The 15,475-nt window shown below is 38.7% G+C and overlaps 2 pseudogenes; both read right to left on the reverse strand.

Moving 5' to 3' along the window:
• Positions 1 to 3,162: 3,162 nt before the first annotated feature.
• LOC142635764 (thaumatin-like protein) lies at positions 3,163 to 5,946 on the reverse strand (annotated as a pseudogene).
• A 26-nt stretch (positions 5,947 to 5,972) lies between these two features.
• On the reverse strand, positions 5,973 to 9,258 carry LOC142635765 (G-type lectin S-receptor-like serine/threonine-protein kinase RKS1; annotated as a pseudogene).
• Between the last annotated feature and the right edge of the window lie 6,217 nt (positions 9,259 to 15,475).

Raw genomic sequence — 15,475 nt, forward strand, 5'->3', positions numbered from 1 at the left:
TTTTTTTTTTTCATATTATTACTCTTATTATATTTTATAAATGATTGAAGTGATATTATTATTATTATTATTATTATTATTATTATTATTATTATTATTATTATTTGGGCTTAGAGATTACAAATTAGTTGAAATATGTACTTATACCTTCTTTAAAACCCTTAATAATTTATATGGGGTTTTTATTAATAATATATATATTTTTATCATAAAATCATGGTAACTCTAAAACACCCTGAAATGGTATGCCAAAATAGGTCGGTACCGAAACATTCTGTTCCAATGGGCAAACCCATAACATTGGACCCTATAGATTTTTCTAAACTCTTCTATCTCTTAAATTAAGAAGCTTATCTTTATCATAAAAAATTCTCACACTTCAAATTTGACACTTATCATTATAATAATAATTAAAAAAATGTACATGAGCTTTATTACCTTATCACTATCCAATTTTTTTTTTTTTATTTACAGATTTTACAAGTTACTTTTTTTAAAAAGTTTTTAAAGAAATCTCAAAAATAGAATTGGTCTCCCAAAATTTTGTTTTCAATATTTTGAAAATTGTTGTTAAAAATGGGAGCCAAACACAGATAATGTAACAACTATTATCTAAAACTAGTTTCAATTTTAATTTTTTGAAAATTGATTTTATACTGTTTTAAAAATTAAAACAAAAATCCTCTTACCAAACAGGCTTTTTATAGACTCTATTCTATTTTCTTCTTTGCTTAATTCTGTTTGGATTAAGGGGAAGAGAGAGAGAAAGTAGAATAGAATAGGCCCAAATTTAGCCTATTTTTGGTTAACTCTACTCTACTCCCTTTACTCCCCTCTTTTCCCCCCCAATCCAAATACGCCCTTAGTTTATTCTCTGTTATAATCTTTGCATCACCAAATTTCAACAAAGATCACAAAATTTCATCATTAGATTGCTATGGAATAGCTTATACAGGTAATCAAAACTGAACTTTCAAATGGGACACTAAAACCCTTCATGCTATACTAGGGGAACCAATTTTGTGAATCAATAAATAGTTTGGTAAAATTAGAAATTTTGTTTGGCCACATGTGAGAAGCATCATACTTCGCAAAAATTAGACAATAGACATACCTTTTGAAGAGTATGTGCACTAAAGATGACAAGTAATTCAACCACTATACTGTTACATATTTAAAAAGACATTGTCAAATACTTGAGGTTAATTATTTGATCACAAGTGTCCAAATTTCATAATTGATATATAGACCCACATGACCACTAGCAACTTCCCATGGCAGATCGACCGTCACCATTGCCTCCGCTACCAAGAATGTAAACAAAAAATTGGATTTCTATAATTTTGAAGTAGACAAACCCTTCAAAGACACCAACTGTACAAACCCATGACTCTATGTTTCTTTCTTCGTCCATTTCGTTTTCGTTTTCTTTGATAGTTTTTGTGCTAGATTAATACAATTTATTTTTGGGTTTGTACTAAATTAATACAAACATACAATCCAACTCAAAACCCAATTTATGAGTTCCTTCTCTATAGTTTCTCATGACTCCACCCCAGTTTCAAACCTTTTGAACTCTTCCCTTTGAATCCCTTCTTTCATGATCTGCATCTATGATCGCTATTAGACCCTCCAACCGACCTCAAGCGCCACCATAAAAATTTCACTACACAATTAGACACTACACAACTCACCACATGTTTATGTAAAATTCATGTTTATGTTGGCTTTATTCCGTGCCAAATTTATTTGTAATTATTCTCTCTTTTTAATGTATCTTTTCAGGACTTTAATGTAATTTAGGGTAGATATACTTGAGCCTTTCCCACAACATTGGAAAGTTGCATCAACCAGTGATCTTGGCGACCAGACAGCCCGCGAGTGACACATGGCAGAAGATCCAGAGAGACTATTGACAGGACCATCTTGCAACCAATTAGCCCACAACAAGGTTGCAAAATACCCGCTAGCAGTCTACTCTGTACATATTTTGATCTTCTTTTCAGCCTACACCACATAAGCTAAAACACACACCCTTCGCATGTGTGAATAGAGCTTATAAGATCAAAAGAGAGCATTTGTTCATCCCAACCCTTTTGTATGAGAGAGAGTGCCTTAGTCTAGAGAAACATATCTATTTATCCTCTCTTCTCCTGTTCTCTTACAAATGAAATATCCTTCAAAGAAATTTGTAACCTTCACCTTCATCCCCAAACCTTGAGTGTTGTGAGTTCGTTAAAGGACTGGAAACTCAGTAAAGCCAAATCAAATCCAAATCTTTTGGTGGCTTTCCGTTGGCAACTCAACGGTGGTGACTCTAAAATGCTAGATGAAGAAAAGACTCAGTGAAGTTGGTTGCTAGCTGGAGCTTGAAGAGCTCAAGTACACAGAGAAATATAGGCTTGGAGGGTTTATAGTCATCTATGTACTACAACTATTCATGCTAGTGGAGTTTTTTGACGGGTGGTCAGCAGAGAGGTTTTTTCACCAGGGTGATCAAGTTTTCCTCTTCGAAAACACATTTTGGTGTTTTCATGTGGTTTGTTTTATTTTCTGCATTTTCTTATTGCTCTTTACTTGCTTTAGATTGTTCTTTATCATGTTTGCAATATGAAACTTGGCTAAACACTTATATTAGACTAAGTTGTTAGTTTATTACTAAAAGTGATTAAGCCGTAAAACTTTGTGTTAAAGGGTCTAAATACTTGCTAGAACATATATAGCATATTTTCAATTTTTGACAAAAATTTACTCATAAGTAGACCCGTAGCAGTACTTTAGACTCTCATAAAGAACGTGTACCCTGTGAGATTTTTTTTTGGGGTAAAAGCCTTGCCCAATCAGGCAATACTTAGGTAGTCTTCGACCTTTCACAAAGTGGTTGAGCCCTGTGTCGCGACTCAAGTGTAGAGCCCACCCCACTGTGTTAGAGCCTGGAGCAGGGACTAGCTAAATTTTTTTCTGCCCAATCGGACACCCCAGTGGGCATGCCTTTCAGCTCAGAGAGAAGTGCGAAAGCTGATTTACCAAGAATGCCCTTTCGTTTAGCCAATCCTCCCTCCACAAACATCAACCAAAAACAAAAACAAATAACAAACAAACAAACAAAAAAATTAAAAAACCTTAAGTCTTCAAGTAAACAGAAAGCAGTACCAATAGTAATATAAGTTTCCACTATTCCAAATCAGCTACAAGACGCATAACTCACCAACACAAACACCAATAACTAAACGAACTAGCATTACTATATCAGCAATTAACTTTAAGCATCTGATCTGATTAATCAACGGTGGTGAGGGCAGAATTTGACCAAATAGTTGCCACCAGTGCAAGTAGAAATGCTAGTAGGATCATCTTAAAGTATAAGAGTAAATCTTAGGACAAGCCGCTAGAAAATCCTAGAGTATGCTGTGGGTTTACAAACCTGAGGACTTCCAAAGCTCCCAGGACAACAATACCTCGGCAAGTTAAACGCAAAGCAAGCACTCTCACAAGCCACAACTTTTCTATTATCATGGGACGGAACTTGAAGCTCAACTGGACACATCATGTTGAGGTCGCTAACACACCCAGCGTAGCTGCATTTGCCTGAGCCTTCGATGGGTGTGATTGAAATGGCCAAGCTGTAGCCATCAACAAGTCTTACATCATAGAAGTCTTGCTCGTTTCAAAGAGTTATTTCTGCTAGAATGGCTGGTGGGGTGCCACCTAGACCGTTGCAGAGGAGTGAGCCGCCACAATGACCAGTGGCGCAGAGGCCGCAGCCGGACCAGAGAGCAGTGAGGTGGAGAGAGTAGGCCTTGCTTGGTTGGAGCTTGAAGCCACCACGGGCTAAGATGGGCTTGCCTGCGCCGGGTTGAATGCCCGGCCAAACTTGGATGGGTGCATTTGTTGTAAAGGTTTATGGCTCTTAATTGACCATATGAACTTTCCCAGAGAAACTATTATTAAATTATGTGCTTGGATTAATCACAGAGAGACATTCATTCATTTAAAGAAAACCGCAAAATCCCAAAAGAGAAAAAATGGAAAGATCTATACAGAGCAAAACAAACCCCAAGAGAGAAAGGAATTACCTTTAGCCGAAGCAGAGACAGAGAGTGGTTTGTGGTGGGGACTGGAGAGAACAGAGAACAGAGCAGAGAAAGAAGGGAGTTCAGTTGGTAGAGACTAGAGAAAGTGAGTGAAAACAGAGTTAATGTTAAAGCACGAAAAAAAAAAATGACTAATTTGTATTTCCGCCCAAGTTCTCCCTCTTTAGACTTTTTCTTCTCAAAAAAAAAAAAAAAAAAATCTATATAATCTTTAAAATAAAAAACAAACAAACAAACAAAAAAAACAAAAGAGTGAAGAAGAAGAAGAAATTTCTTTTCAAACAATCAAAGAGAATAACCTAATCATTTCAATCTTTTCTTTGGATTTTTTATTCAATCCTGTGTTTATGAGATGTACAAAACTAAATTGAGCAACATTTGTGGAGCTATTAAATTTAATCTGGAAGGATGAGACCCTACTCAATTAGACCCTACACAATTATGTCTTACTTTTGGATCACTTGGTAAAAAAAGAGAATAAATTTTTTTTTTTCATTTCATCAAATTTAAATGAAAGAAGAGACGTATTATTTTCACTTTACATACGGGAGCTAAACTAGTAGAAAACAAATAGAAAAGTAGTATGCATCTCAATTACTAAATCTTATGGCAATGACCAAGTTTTGATTTTTTTTTTTTTTTTTTGTTTATAATAATAATTCGATAGTTACAGCAACGGGGAGGGAGAATTCAAACCCCACTAATCAAGTTAAGGTGCATTCAGCCTAATAGTAAGAATATAAGCAATAACACAAACTTACATATGTTCTTTATTACAAAAAGATTAAAATGTTATTGTTAGGACGTATGTGTTTCACTTGTTTAGAACATATGTCATTCACTATTTATGTAATTGGCTAATCCTTTGATAAAACACATTTTACTTGTAATTGGGTAGAATTAGGATGAGTTTTATACTTCAAGAAACTGTGTTTCAAGATCAAGTGTTGAAGTCATCAAGTCTGTCCAAGAAATAAGCTTAGAAGTGCTTTTTATTAAAGCTCAACAGCTGCATCTATCGAGTTTTAAGAAGCTGTTTTGGCCCCGAGGCTTGACAGCTACTCGACAGCACCTCGACACCTTTAGCTGTTGAGATTTAAGAAAAACAAATTCTGAATTTTGTTTTGATTCCAATCCGTGGATGTGTCTTTGAGCCTTCTTTTATCCTAACCTTAGACATATAAAATGATTATTTTAAGGGCCGTCAAAGTGTGACAAGTTGCACAAGCATTGAGAAATTCTTGTTCATGCAAATTGTAACTTGAGACAAAGTTCTTGTCCTAGTTCATCTCTCTTGTGAAGAAGTTGTTGTGTCTTTGCACCGTAGGGTTTTGTAACCAAGCATCTTCTTGATCTTCATCGTGTGGATGAATTGAAGAACTTTGTAGCCAACAATCTTCTCTAGTTGGTGATTGAAGTCGCATATTGGGATCTGCGCAATTGGTTAGTCTAGTACTTGGGAGCCGTGCATCGAAAGGAGAAATTATCACTACAGAACAAGTCTAATTGGATATTGGGGTAAGGGTTCAACTGTAGGTTGGTAAGGTACTTGAGATTCCTTTACTTGTAACCGCTTGTTGCGATAATAGTGGAGTTTCAGGAGTGGTGACCTCAAAATCACCTAGTGGGGTTTTTGCTGTGTAGGTTTGCCCCATTCGTAAACAAATCACTGTGTTATTTTTTTTTCCACTGCATACTTTAGATTATTGGTGATTTGTTTGTACTACCACGCGTTTGCATGTTAATTTGATTAATTAATAAACTTGGCTAATTAATAAATTAATTCATCACAAGGGGTCAAACCTTTTTGGCCTATTAGTTATATTGTCTTACAAATCCTTACAGAAGCCATTTAGATGCAGTTAACTAGAAGCTTTTTTAGCGAGCTTCAACCTTAGTAATCTTCATGTCATTTATAGAATAAAAGTCTCCCCGTTTCATTAATCTCAAATCATTGGTAGGTCTTTTAAAAAGAAGCAGGCTGTTTAGGAGAAGGAAGAGTTGTTTCACTACTCAGCATGTGAAGAATTGCTAACATTGTTGGTCGATCTATCGCGTTTTCTTGCACACATAAGAGCCCAATTTGAATGCATCTCAAGACTTCATGGGAAACAAATGTCTCATTTATTGATGAATCAACTATATCCAAGGCTTTATCCTCTCTCCATAGTTCCCAGACCTGTGTGGTTCTTAGCATTATCCATAAGGGCTATATTATAAAAGCAAATGGTAAACATTGTTGTGTTTTGTTACTTACATGCCCTATTAAAGTTTGGGAAGGGTGATTCTGATAAGAATTATTGTTCCTCTTGCCACTTATGATCTCCAACAATATGACACCAAAACTAAAGACATCTAATTTGATTAAAAATTTCCCAAAAATTACGTACTCTGGTGACATAGAGCCACTGCATGTGAACAATGTTAAAGATAATGTTAAACTTTGTGTATGCCATTATTTTTTGTATGACTGGCATGTGTTTGTTTGATACTTACTATGTTCCAACAACTCTAGTTGTCTCATCTTGAATTTGATCCCCTTTGAATATATAGGCTATCGCAAAATCCGATATTTTGGGGTTTAGTTTAGTGTCTAATAAAACATTGCTGGTTTTAAGATCCCTATGAATAATTCTTAATTTTGAATCTTGATGAAGATACAAAATCCCACGTGCAATCTCAATGATGATTTCAAAGCGTTTCCTCTAATTCAACAATGAACTTCTTGTTTGATCTACAACACAATATTTCTCTTGTACTCAAAATACGTTGTTTTGTGTACTTCAAAATTATTCTTTGAACTTATATAATAAAAGAAATTAAGATCAATGAATGCAATAGATCTTTAGAAATAAGTCATACCAAAAATGAAGGAGTCCAAGTTTTTGTTGGGCACGTACTCATAAATCAACATCTTATCTTCCTCTTGCATGCAACAGCCAAAAAGCTTGACAAGATTTCTATGTTGAAGTTTTGCAATCAACATAACTTCATTTTTGAGTTCTTCTATTCCTTGTCTTGAATTCTAGCATAGCCTTTTTATAGCTATTAGTTGTCCATTAGATAATTGACCCCGAATTCATGATTCAAAATTAAGCATGATAGTAAGTCATAACTATTAGTTTTAAGCAATTGAGTTCAATGCCTATTATGTCTTAGGCTCTTACCTTAGGAAACTCATTTTCGATTCAAAATTAAGCATGATAGTAAGTCATAACTATTAGTTTTAAGCAATTGAGTTCAATGCCTATTATGTCTTAGGCTCTTACCTTAGGAAACTCATTTTCCCCCATGAATTTTAAAAATTTAGGGAAGAGGGGGGGGGGGGGGGGGAGTCATTCTGAATTTTAACTGTACCTTAAAAACAGAGCCAAAACCACCTTGCCCACGTTTCTTGGCCAGAAAGAAATTGTCTGTAGCAGCAACTATGCAACTTAGATCAAAAATCAACAAATCTGGATGTCTACTACTGTCCTTAAGCCCATTACCCTCCAAAGAGAAATCAATGGAAGCAATTTTGTCACCTTTTTTTTCCTCTTCTTCATTAGCCACGTAAAGGCTACCAAGGACGCCAGAAACAATGGCACATCAACAGACAATATTGTAATAGCCAGTTTCCTCTTATTGCCAAGAAAACCTTTGGACATCTTAGTGTAAGTAGCTGAACCAAAAAAAAAAAAAAAAACCAAACAAAACCAAAACCAAAAAAAAAAAAAAAAAAAAACATAAAACAAAGAAACAAACGGTGAGTCCACGATCCAAGAACTGAGATAAGCAGAAGTGAAAGTCTACAAAAAAAAAAAAAATGCTAGCAACCAGAGAAGGCTACCTAACTCCTTTGCATCAACACGCACATTTAGGTCCCACACTTCATATGAGTACTCCAAAATGTCCATCAATTCACCATACCATGCCAAGCAACGGGTCCCCATCCCGTCAATATTCATGCTGATAAAAGTTGTGCACGAACAATTATTCAAGCATGCCTGCTCACATTCTGAGCTACTCATCTCATGTCCATCCAAGATGCATTGAATGAATCAGGACCCTTCAAACGTGTCACCTTCACAAACCCATCTCCATTCCCAAACATCGACAACCCCGACTTCTTCCTTACACAACCCTCAGAACCATCTCTGTGATACCAATCCTTCGGATACTTGGGTTCATACCCTGGCAAACACGTACACTCAATACAGGGTCGAACCCTTATACAAGGCGACTTGTGGGGAGCCACGAGTAGTCCCCAGTTCCAGGGTCATCTTGTGACTTCCAAGATGTCAAGATCCTGTCTAGCGCAATTATCCGATTCAACCCAAGCCTCATGTTTGGAAGCTAAGTATCTGTAGGATGATCAAAGCTTTGCCATACCACCTTTTTGTTATTGCCTTGGATCAATACCAGGTTTTCTGAATCTTGAAGCTGAGCAACACAGGAGGTTGTCCCTTGGACAGAAACATTTGTAGACCAAAGAAGACGGTTAAAACTGTCATGGAGGACAAGGTTTCCAAACTGGTTGATGGAGAGAACTCCTGAGGAATCATTGATGGGATCATCCCTGTTTGCAACCCACACAACAGTTTGTTTTGTCACTTTGACAAACCAAATACCAAGATACTGATAGCTGGAGTTGCCAGGGCTGAAGAAGCCTAAGGCAAAATTATTTTCTTTGGAAACCAAAGATTGGCCATCCTTGATGAATTGGTCTGGTGTTAAGGTGTCAAGTGAAGTGCAAAATGGGAAGAAAAGAATGCTCAGAATCAAAGTCATGACCATTTTTTGGGGGGAAAAAATATATTGATATGTGGTTTGATTGAGGATTATGAAGTCTCCCTACCATAAGTGAAAAGACAAATAGAGGACTTTATACAACAAGCATTTTTACCATTTTTTTTTATCAACCTACGATTCAAAAGTCTTTATTCAACAATGGAGTTGGTATTTTGGTGATCAAGAGCTGAAGTCACGGTCTATTAAACAAAAATGAGAACAATTTATATATATATAAAAAAAATGACAATCACGCTAACACAAACAGACAACAAGGAAAATCACAAATATGAAATATCTACTGCAATACTAAAGCAATAAACAAAAGTAAGAAATATGAATTAAAGAATGACGTGACTATAATTAGCCATATAGAGAATACCTTAGGACCCATGCTGACTTTCACAACATCGAGGAGAGAGAGAGAGAGTATTAATTCAGCCGTTTGTCATGATATACATACACTCTGGGACGTTTGTTGTCATATTAATTCAGCCGCAATAGGCCACCCTTGCTTGCAATGAAGTTTGTGGCACTCGGTGGCTTTCATAAGTCAACGTATTCCTAGTTGACAATGGCATTTACAAATTATTATTATTATTATTGTTGGTGTTGTTGTTATGGGGACAAAAGACCCAAGATATGTTTTTAGGCTGTTAGAAATACTGAATTCAATAGTATTGTATTTCACACAAAAATAATATACATGAGTGTCTTTATATAGGAGGCATATGAGTACTGTACAAGTAAATATGAGTGCAGTACAAGTAGTACAATGTGTGCTCTACAAGTAAGTGATATAGATGGGCCAAACCCACATATGAGTGTACGTTAACAGCCCCCCTCAAACTCAAGGTGGATGTGAGACCAACTTGAGGTTGTCAACCAAATCACGATGGCGTCCCTTAGGATGGGACTTGGTGAAGATGTCTGTAAGTAAATCTTTGAAGGAGACGGAGAAGAGCTTGAGAGCACCATGAACAAGATAATAACGGATAAAATGACAATCAATCTCAATATGTTTAGTCCGTTCATGGAAGACATCATTGTGAGCAATGTGAATGACACTCTGATTATCACAATAAAGAGGTGTAGCAGAAGATGTAGACACACCTAAGTCTGTAAGAAGCCATCATAACCAAAGAAGCTCAGATGTGGTATCAGCAAGAGCACGATATTCTGCTTCAATACTAGAGCGGGCCACAAAGGTTTGTTTCTTACTTCGCCAAGAAATCAAGGAAGAGCCAAGTAGAAAACAATAGCCAATGGTGGACCTACGATCAGTGGGATCTCCTGTCCAATCAGCATCAGAGAATGCACAGAGTACAAGAGGAGATTAAGCTGAGTAGAAAAGGCCATGGAAGAGAATGCCCTTCAAATATCGAAGAATGCGCAGAACAGCAGCATAGTGAGTCGACCGTGGAGCAGACAAATACTGGCTGACCTGATGAACAGCATAAGAAATGTCTGGACAAGTAACTGTGAGATAAACTAGGTTGCCAACTAATCGTCTATAAAGAGAAGGATTAGACAATGGTTTCCCTCCCGAGTGAGTCAGATGCGCATTAAACTCAACTGGGGTGTCAACAGTCTTGCTGTTAGTGAGTCCAACGCAAGACAAAAGATCAGAAGCATACTTGGCTTGAGTAATATAAAGACCAACTGAGGAACGAGTGATTTCAAGACCCAAGAAATAGCTAAGATGTCCAAGATCTTTCATCTCAAACTGCTGACTAAGAAAATCCTTGAGTTCTTGTATGCCACTAAGGTCATCACCAGTTATGATCATATCATCCACATAAAGGAGAAGTAGAATGATGCCTTTATCAGTGCGACGAAGAAATAAGGCAGCATCATAAGGACTGGCAGTGTAACCCAAGCGAAAGATAGTAGAGCTAAATTTTACAAACCAGGCTCGAGGAGCTTGTTTAAGACCATACAATGCTCGGTGAAGGCGGCAAACCTTGTTGGAGTCAATGGAGTGACCTGGAGGAGGTTGCATGTAAACTTCTTCACTCAAGTCCCCATTAAGGAATGCATTTTTAACATCCATCTGAAAAAGATCCCATTTGCTAGCAATAGCAACAGCCAGGAGGGCACGAACAGATGAGATGCGGGCAACTGGAGCAAAGGTCTCTTCATAATCAATCCCATACTCCTGTGTAAAACTTTTTGCAAACAATGCGAGCCTTATAGCGCTCAATGGACCCATCTGAGCGAGTCCTAATCTTGCAGATCCATTTGCAACCAACCACAGACTGTCCAGGAGGGAGAGTAACTAAGTCCCAAGTATGGTTTTTGGTTAATGCATCAATTTCCTCTTTCATTGCAATCTGCCATAAAGGGTCAGTGGAGGCCTCATGATAGGTTTGAGGCTCGTGGAGTGTAGCAAGTGCAGTGTAACAATGATAATCAAGTAAATGTGTAGGAATGGATCTTACCCGGGTTGAGTGACGAGGTGGAATGTCTTGTGGAGGTGGAAGGTTTTGTGGAGGATCTTCAGGCGGAGCAGGAGCGAGGGACCCAGGCTCGAGTTGGGGTAGCTTGTCATCAATTTGCTCATCTTCGACCTGTCTAGAAGAGACATTAAAAGGATCGGGTGTTTGTATAGAGAAGTCTAAAGGAGGATCAAGTGGAGTTGGAGAAGGAACATGAGACTCCTCTGGAAAAACTTCAAGTACAGATGAGGTAGTGATGGAAGAACGAAAATGAGAGAGTTCAACAAACAAGCGGTGTTCCCAGAAGACAACATTACGAGAAACACGAAGGTGATGAGAGACAGGATCATAACATCGATACCCTTTTTGTGTTTTGCCATAACCAAGGAAACAGCAAAGTCTAGATCAAGGGTCAAGTTTGTTGTGCTCATGAGACTGAAGAAGAACGAAACAAGCAGATCCAAAAGAGCGAAGGTGATGATAGTCAGGGGGTAACCCAAAGAGGCGCTCATACGGAGTTTGATTATGGATGACAGTGCTTGGAATGCAGTTGATGGTGTGAACAGCATGAAGAGCAGCTTCACCCCAGAATGGAGGAGGAACCTTGGTAGAAAGAAGAAGAGTACGAATAGTGTCAAGAATATGATGAAATTTATGTTCAGCTCAACCATTTTGCTGAGAGGTACCTGGACAAGTTAGATGATATACAGTGCCATAGGAGTGTAACAGAGTTTGAAAAGCATATTGAGTGTATTCAAGAGCATTATCAGAATGAAATATTTTGATTCTTTTGGAGAATTGGGTTTCAACCATTTTTGCAAAGTTACCGTATATTGGCAAAATTTCAGAACGAGATTTCATAGGAAATATCCAACTGTAATGAGAATAATCATCGATGAAAACAACAAAATATCGAGATCCACCAATACTAGCAACAGGAGAAGGTCCCCAAACATCAAAATGAATTAACTCAAAAATACTATTAGAAATAGAATCACTATTATTAAAAGGTAAAGCTGGCTGTTTTCCTAACTGGCATGAAGTACAATCAAAATCGTCTTTAGACACAGAACCTAACAGACCCTTAGAAGCTAATTGTTGTACTCGAGAAGAGGGTCCATGACCAAGACGAGAGTGTCAAAGTGAGAGAGAGGGTAAGGAAGACACCGCAGCAGCAGCAACAACAACAGACACCGGAGCAACAGGTGGAAGATGAAGATTGTCCACTGGAAACATACGCCCAACTCTAGGGCCGGTCCCAAGCTCTTGCCTCGTCCTCGGATCCTGCACAATACACCCAGAATAGTAAAAAATACGGCGATAACCTAGTTCAGCTAATTGTCCCACAGAACACAAATTATAGGATAGGTCAGGAACATGGTAGACTCTAGGAATAGAGAGGTTGGAGATTGAAACAAAACCAAGACTATTCCCATGCATGGTGGAACCATCAGCTATGTGAATATTGAGGGGATGTGGAGCAGGGTCAAGTTTGGAGAATAAGGACGAGTGAGGTGTCATGTGATTGCAACAGGCAGAATCAAAAAGCCAAGTTTGAGACTTACCAAGTAAAACTGAGAGAGCAGTGGAAAGAGATGCATTACTAGCCATACGAACAGCTTGAGCTATGATCTCTTGTAGGTTAGTGGGTGAGAGGTTGATAGTGGATCCAGAAGATTGGGACTCAACTGAAATGGGAGGCATTGGTGGAGTAGACTCAGTGTCAGCAACTGCAGCAGTAGATTTGTTGCGACGGTAACAAGTCTCAATAGTGTGGCCAGGGCGCTTGCAATAGTTGCAGAACTTTTTATTGGTCTATCTGGGACGATTGCTGGAGCCAGAAGGATCACCTGAGTGCTGAGGTTGCTCTATGGATGGAGCAGAAGGAGTAAGGGCCAGAACATTAAACTTATCCTGGGCTCGAATAGTTGCAAGGCGAGTTTCTTCTCTGACTAACTCATTCACAGCAGTATCAAGAGAGGGAGGAGGACAACGATTCAGAAGCTGACCTCGAATGGGCTCATAGTCCTTGTAGAGTGACATCAAGAACTCATAGAGACGAAATTCATCTCTAATAGCAGCATATTGTTGGGCATCTTTTGAGCATGCTCAAGTTGGATCAGAAAGGTCAATTTGGTCCCAAATGAAGCGAAGCTGATCATAGTAGTCATTGATGGACTGCCTCGGTTCTTGCCTGAGTTGATGCAATTCAACCACTAACTGATATTTCATGGATCTGTGAATGGTAGAGTATCTTTTGGCCAACATATCCCATGCTAATTTCGCATCATCAAAGTTACCCAGCAAATTGGAGATGGAGGGAATGGAAGTATTTCGAATCCATGTGAGGATCATGTGATTGTAACTATCCCATTCAATCATGCGATTGAGAAAAGCAGCATCTTCTTCACTTGCCCCCTTCACAGGAATAGTGATTGCACCGGTGCAATAATGCCAGAGCATGCGACCCTTAAGGAAACTGCGCATAGCTTGAGACCAAGATAAGTAATTCCTAATCCCCTCCAATACAGTATTGATGGGGCGAGGAAGAAAAACATCCTTTTTATCCATTTAGAGACACAATATGCAAAAACAGACTGCAAAAATGAAATCTACGCGAAAAACTGAGTAAGGAGAACCTGGACTGCAAAAAGTCAACTCCAGAAAAAGTTAACAGTCAACGGTCAAAGTCAACGGTCACGGTCAACGGTCAAGGGTGATGTGGCGGTGACGTCAGCAGCGCGCTGGAAGGTGGCGTCAGCGATGACGTGACAGGCTAACGTGGCAAGCTAACGTAGCAGGCTGATGTGGCAACTGACGTGGCTAGGGCTGACGTCAGCAGGATCAGTCTGGCGCGTGGAGGCGCGTGAGCAGGCGGTGGCGGCGCGTGGCAGCTCGGTTCGGAGCGTGGAGGCGCATGGGCACGTGACCTTCAGTGCAGAAACTTTGGGCGGCGCGTGAGGGCGCGTGGATGCTCCGATTACTGTGAGGTTTTCACGAACAGGTAGATCAGAGCAAGGCGATCTTCGTGGTACATTTGGAAAATTTATCAGAGCAATATTCACGGCGGTACCAGAAAAGGCAGTGGTCTTTGCAGTGTTCGAACTCTTCAACGGCGGCTGCTACAGGTCCAGAACCTGAGGACAATGTCTGGAAGACTCGAAGGTTCAACAGCGAAAGGCTGTGGCAGTTGTTGTGACAGCGAAAACAATATTAAAAATGGAGTTACACCAATAAAGACAAGACTGCGAAGAAAAGGTCAGAACAGTGGCTCTGATATCATGTTAGAAATACTGAATTCAATAGTATTGTATTTCACACAAAAATAATATACATGAGTGCCTTTATATAGGAGGCATATGAGTACTGTACAAGTAAATATGAGTGCAGTACAAGTAGTACAATGTGTGCTCTACAAGTAAGTGATCTAGATGGGCCAAGCCCACATATGAGTGTACGTTAACATAGGCCATGGGCTTGAGTGGAGGAAGTTTGCTTGTCTGAGGACGGGTTAATGGTAATAACGATATCAAACTTACAGTCCTAAAAACAAATGTGGCGGATGAGGTGAATGTAAATAATCTGAGGAAGACTACCTCCTCGGCTGAGTGCAGTGAGGATCAAGTGGTACGTCATGTTAACTAAAATGATATTTTAGACGATCTTGGGGATGAAGATATGTTAAAAAGGGGCACAGAGAGCAATAGAGATAAAGAAAAGATCTTAGAGAAATCTGCTACCACCGCATTAAATGCTATGTACCTAAGTCTTTGGCTGCATTTATGAAGTGATATCTAAATAGTGATTTTTAGCTTTACAACTATTACCTGGGGACTTCCAAAAGAGGGAGATGGAACAAGTATCAAGGGAAGCAATCTGAATCTAGGGGAGAGGTAAAGGGACTATAAGAGGGAAGGAGGTCCTAAAAAAGGAGGAGGAGGTTTTTTGTAAAGAATCTTGAAAGTAAGAAGAAATATAAACACTTGGTTCTCGGCTTGAGTCCGAGGATAAACTTCATCTTATAAACTTGTTCATCATTATTGTTTTGTGATTTTTGGGCCGTTGTCATTATCGTTCATTGTATCAGGTTCTTTGGGCCTACGTCCTCCTTTTTGTTGGGCTGGGGCTCAAATTGCGAGCTTACAATTGTTGTTGTACTTTTGTCTATGTAAC

Source organism: Castanea sativa, chromosome 5 (genome assembly GCF_040712315.1).
Source record: "Castanea sativa cultivar Marrone di Chiusa Pesio chromosome 5, ASM4071231v1".
Lineage (NCBI taxonomy): Eukaryota > Viridiplantae > Streptophyta > Magnoliopsida > Fagales > Fagaceae > Castanea > Castanea sativa.